Raw genomic sequence first — 6,000 nt, 5'->3', positions numbered from 1 at the left:
GAATCTTTTCCAATCGCTCGAGGTGATTGGGCTCGATGCATCCTCTTCTCAACTGCAACATACCTGCAATCAAACAAATTCAAATGTCAACCAATTCTAAATAAAATCTATGCACAGAAAAATGAACTTAAGTGTCCATAAATGAGAAATTGACACATCGAAGTCGTAATAAACGTGGCAGGTAATCTAATCGTTGAAATTTACAATTCATTTAAGAAATTGAGGTCCTGATCCCGTGATTTGGGGTTTCAGTTACATAACCTCGGTTTTCTGATTTGCATTTAGAAATTTGTGACGATACTCTGACAAAAGTATAGAATGGACTCAAGATTTGGACACCCCTCGGAGATCACAACAAGGCCCTATTCAGATACAAAACCTTCACCATCTTCATGGGCATCCACAGGAAATACACGGAGATCCCTCAGATCCTTGCACGTTTTAGCTGTTGCCTCCAAACCTTTGTCTCCTACAGAATCCAAAACCCAGAGTAGCTGCAATTTACGACAGTGACAGACTATTCCTTCCAACTCTTTGCTGCCAATAATAGCATAGATGAAGTTTAGAGATGTTAAATTAGAGAAAACTTGATATACCGTAGGTAGATACTCTGGCACAACTTCACGAAATCCTAACAAACATTGAATTTGTTTACAATTGCTGAAGGCTGCGAGAAGATCTACTACTTGCTCCGGTTGGAACTCATAGAAAAATGAGCTTGTTCCTAGATGAGTAAGTTGTGGTGCTTTTATTATCAACCTTTGTAACTGCACTATAGAAACATTTCTATTTAGCCTGAGCTTCTTCAAAGACGAGCATCTTGCAACTAATCTTTCAAGTGCATCAAAATTTATTGGGCCCTCCAAACAATCAAAACAAAGAGATCTTAGAGACGTCAAAGTCTCAGGAAAGCAAGCCAGCCAATCTTCTCCATTAGCATGTATCTCGTTCTCATTCAAACCAAGTGTGGTCAATTTCCTACATTTTCTTGTGATCGAGGTGAGTCCACATGTGTTGAATCCATCACAACAAACCATAACAAGCTCCTTGAAATATAGGAAGGAATTTTCAAGCAATGTGAGATCATAATCTATGATAGTCATCCTCTTCAAGTACAACCTATCAAGTAATGGATAAGCAGTTGTCATGGTTGACACCCATGGAGTGAGATGGCCCTCGCAATTTGGTGGCACCTGTTAGCCTCCTATTGCAATAGGTTTTCATATTTCATGATTGACTGTTTTACATGCCAAATATGTCATCTTTCCATGTTGCAAAGGTTCCATATTTCCTAGAAAAACTCAGAAAATTTAAAAAATGTAAAGAGGGTATGCCCTAAAAGAATAATCAAAGGGAAAAAAGAATCAATTGGCCAAAGAGAAAAATAAATGAAATGAACCCCAAACAAAAGGCCAGGAAAGTGTGCTAGCTCAAATGCCACTACTATATTCCACTTTTGAAGAACTATTCCATTTTTGAAGAGTTTCATAGTTAAGGGAAGTCCAAACAGCTTAATCTTGGCTTCCCTGGGTTTAAATTTCTTGTTTAGAAGATAGAGAATGAATATCTCTCCAAACTGTTTAATCTTGGCAGATCTTAGCTAGGTAGAGAATCTTGGGTGCTCAACAGCTTAATCTGAGCCCCTGGAAGCTATAAGGGCAGATTTAGATAGGAGGATAGCCAAAAGAAAAGTTGAAAAGCTGGGTTGCTAGTTCAAGTGCACCCAAACCAAAAAGAAGAGAAAATGCTAGGTAAGTAGGCTGGGTAGGTAGTTTTGAGGTTGCAGAATCAATGATTGTGATCAGTTTTGTGTTTTCAAGTGTTATATCTATTCAAATCACAAGTATGAGGCAGTTTTCCATTTGGATAAGCTCAAGCGAGGCATGTCTAACTTCCCCTTCTTCCTCTTCCCAAATCACTCACTAATTCCCCTAAAGAGGTCAAGATCTGCTTTACTTAAGGAGTGTTCATATGTCCTCTACAAAGTTCTATCTCCCTTTTTTAAGCCTAAGATCTCTAAACTTAGCGCTTTCTTGTCACAATCCATATTAATTTCTAACTCTACTATGTAAATCCCTATCTATTTTTCCCTTCCCCTTACTAAAATATGATAAATAGCTCCTCTATGTATATATCCCCTCCCTCTGGTTGAAAAATAACCATAAGTATGCTTGGGAATTGCTAAGTTTGCCCGAAACTTGGCAAGAACCCTCTTTTTCCTCCTTAACCATCTTCCAAATGCATTTGGACTTCTTCCATTGCATAAAATCCCTCTTCCGATGTATAAAAACCCTCCATTTAACCTTGTTTTTACCTTTTCAAGGCATAAAACCCTCTTTCAATGCTATCAGACCCCTTCTGATGCATTAATAACCCTTCTTAGTGCACAAAAGTCTTCCTCCGATCGGAGAAATCCATCTCCGATCTATAAAATCGTTCCCCCATCATCATAAGCCTTCTTCTGATTTCATAAGTCCTCATTTGTTCCCAAAAACCCCTTCACCATCGCTTCAGACTCCTTCCGATTGTGAAAAACATGCCTCCGATGGCTTAAATCCTCTTCCGATCATAATTGGCCCTTTGCCGATGCATAATGCATGCCCCCAATCAAAGTTCCTCCCTCCGACGGCGATATCGTTGTCGGAGGTCGCAGCGAGAATGATGGCCTTTATATAAGTCCCCGATGAATGCTTCGCCGATGCGATTTCGGCGATCGCCGTATCGCAATGTTCCTGTCCCATATAACATGCCTCTTCCCCGTGCTCTGATGCGATATTGCTATCGGGAGCCTCCATAACACATTTTCCCATATAATCCGCCATATATGCTTTCTATCGCAAATCCCCTTTTATAAGTTTTAACGTTAAAAGCCGCATTTTTCAATATATCGCATCGCATCGCATTATACACATAAACCCCGCGCCCCAGGTTTTCCCCGATTGCGATATTGCGACTTAATGTCAGCCGTCCGATCACCCCTGTTATAGACATTTTTGTGCCTCGCGACATGGAGCATGAAATGTCAATATTTACAGGGATCCTCAGTCCCTAAACATGTTGTTCTTACCCCTAAAAGGACAAGGTCATCAAACAACAGCACTTCCAATCAGTTCTCCACCTGAAAACACTTCAAAACAGGCTTATTTTGGATCATGTCAGCTACTCCACTGAGCTTCTGCGCTGGAATGCAACTGTCCCTCCTTGTACCTGCGCTGGAAGTCAAGATTAATGAAGGCTACCTGCGCTGGGCGAGATTGGCCAAGTGGCACAGTCATCCTGCAAGGTGTCAACTGCCCAGGAAGCTTCCAAACTGACACTTGGTTCATGAGATTCGCCCTGTGATGAGTAAGAGGTACTTGATCACCATGTGTAAGCAAGGATCTCCAAGTGGACTCAAGAACTGAAGATTAACTGAAGAGGGAGAGGACACAAGGCAGCTTCATGTCAGTCTCAAGCTGACTCATCCTTTCTTCTTCTCTCCTATATATAGAGCTCTTCTATGAGGTCTAAGGAGGCTGGAATTTTGTGTAAAGCAAGGAGGTGCTGTTGGTTTACAGTTAGAGCTATTGGGTGATTGTTTTACTAGAGGTGAAGAGGAGAGTTCTTGCTGCTGGGGAGGTGCTGCTGGATTGGAGCCATCATTGGTTGTAACCTTCTCAGAACCCTGTTACTTCTATCAATAAAGTTTTGCATGTTCTCCTATATACTTGTATTGCATTGATGTATTGTATTTACATGTATATTTGATTCATCCTAATCCATGCTTCAGTTATGAGTACATGTATCTTGTAGTTTGCTCTCTTGTTTTGTGCAGGATCTGTGTGTAGCTGGACCGGCAAAGAGAGCAAGGAGCTGGGAACAAGAGACAAAGAGAGAGGACAAGGATCGACTAAGCGAAAGACACCAGGTTGGTTAATCTTTTCATCCTTCTCTCTGTACTTTCATAAAGGAAAACATCAAAGCTTTACTTTCAGTTGTTGCTAAAGACTGTCACCTTTAGAGTAGGGATAGGGTCATCCGCATCGGATACTTTTCCCCACAACAAACTGGCGACTCCACTGGGGAGCCTAGTATCTTGTTGGTGTTTGTAGTATTTTGCTATTCATTTCTTGAAGAAAAGAGTACCAAATCGAAAAGCTTTTGACTATATCAAAAGCGAAGTAGAGGGATTGCTACTCTTGCTCATTTGTTGAGCAAATTCAAGATTTGAAGAGCTTATCTACAAAAGACTCTTTACTCTTTGTGATAGATCTTCATCCTCTTGATCATCCCTTAGCCTGTACTTGACCTATAGCTTTTTATTTCAGCAAAAACAGTGCATTTTTGAGCTTTTTATGACCCGGAATTCTTTGTAGACGAAACTCTCGTGAGTCAGTGCAGGCTGTCCACAGGCAGTCTGCATTACAGCGCAGGTACTCCCTTCGGGAACTGCGCTGAGAGTCAAATTGGCAGACTAGAACCTGCGCTGGTCCAGTTAGCCATTGTCTTGCTCAGTCTTCCTATTGTGTCTTGGCCCTGTTTTCACTGAATTTTTTGCTGATTGCTTGCTGGTTATTGTACTTGCTGTAAGCCCTTCTCCTTGACATTATTCCGCCTCAGTTGTGTGATGAAACTGTGAGTGTTCTTTCAGTATTTCTTGTTGCAGTTACAGTTTCCCATTGTGAAAAGCGAACCAGTATAGTTGTGACCTCTTAGATCCTGAACTGTAAAAGTGTCTTTGTGATCTTATGAGCTAGTTTTATTACTGTTCATGGCTGTTTGAGTTTGTTTGTTTTTCACTTTATGGTTTGAATTCATATATTTTGAGTGTTGAAACAAGTACTTGTAAAGCGTCTTTTCATTTAGACCAAGCTTGTTTGTTTACGCTTCAAATTGAATTCGAAAATCATACAACAGTTTTTCCTTTTGTCTACATCAACATTAAAGGAAAAGAAAAGAAATACATGCATCTTGCATTTGCATTTTTGATAAGTTTGTGTGTCTGATCTAGGAGAAAGTGCATTAGTTTGTGCTTTGTGCTCTGTGTGGAAAGATATTGTTTTTCTCTCCCCTCAGTAGTTAGGATTTTCAAAGCTAAAAAGATTGTGAAAGCTTGCTTATCATTTTAGCTGCATTTAGGAATTTGTACCAATACATCTCGTGGTGATCCTGAAAGACAAACTGATAAACAAGATCAACTTAAAATATATTGAATGAATCTAAAAACGCATTGTAACATAACGCTCACAATAGAGGTCTAGGTAGAGACGTGTTCCGGCGTCGTTAAACGTAGTGACTGTCGATCTCTACGAAGGTGGGTGATTCCTCCTGAGGGACGATAGCACTAATACGGACTTGTGCTCCCGCGTACCGTCGCGTATATTGGGAGACCCCTATAGGCTTTTATCCTTTATCCTTAGGAAACCGTGTCGGCCGCCCTACTGATCGCGATGCAGTGAACACAGCATTCACGAAGATCGACCACCCGTACCGTAAAACGTATTCTGTGGTTTCGCGAAAGGTTTGGCACACCCTCTGCCTAGATCTCCAGAGCAGTTTCTTTTGGCCCTTTTCAAACTCTATAACTGAAAAGGTCCAACCGAGCATTTGTCACTTCGGGCTCGTTAATACATCGAAGGCGACTAGAGTCATCTTTAGCTTTTTCTCGACTCTTAAAATATGAAAAAGCAAAGTTGTGTCTAAAAGCGTCTAATAAAATTCATTCAATACGGAAATATAATTCCCCTTTTTGTATTTTAGTTGATCAAGTAATCCGCAACCGTGGAGGAAAGTCAATTAAAACCCCGTCGTTCAGGGAGGCTTGCGAGTCAACCGCCTTTGTCTCCGGAACCGAGAGTAGTACGGACGAAGCGAACTCGTTTGACCAGGTCAAAATCTCCTTTTAAAGTTAGAACGGAAGTTCCAACAACATCTGAGATTCGGGTCGCTCCCAATATTTCTGGAATCCCTGCCTCTATTGAAGAAGTTCAACGGCAACAGAGGGACAGTTGCACTGATCCT

At 41.0% G+C, this 6,000-nt stretch overlaps 1 pseudogene; it reads right to left on the bottom strand.

Moving 5' to 3' along the window:
* Positions 1–281: 281 nt before the first annotated feature.
* The window catches only part of LOC149209665 (transport inhibitor response 1-like protein pseudogene), a 59,847-nt pseudogene continuing 54,128 nt past the window's right edge, over positions 282–6,000 (bottom strand).

The sequence above is a fragment of the Pinus tabuliformis genome, chromosome 1_2 (assembly GCF_031772625.1).
Source record: "Pinus tabuliformis cultivar Carrire ecotype Pingquan chromosome 1_2, CPIR1, whole genome shotgun sequence".
Lineage (NCBI taxonomy): Eukaryota > Viridiplantae > Streptophyta > Pinopsida > Pinales > Pinaceae > Pinus > Pinus tabuliformis.
The sequence above is the reverse complement of the archived record's forward strand: the minus strand, read 5'-3'. Positions and strand labels throughout refer to the sequence as shown.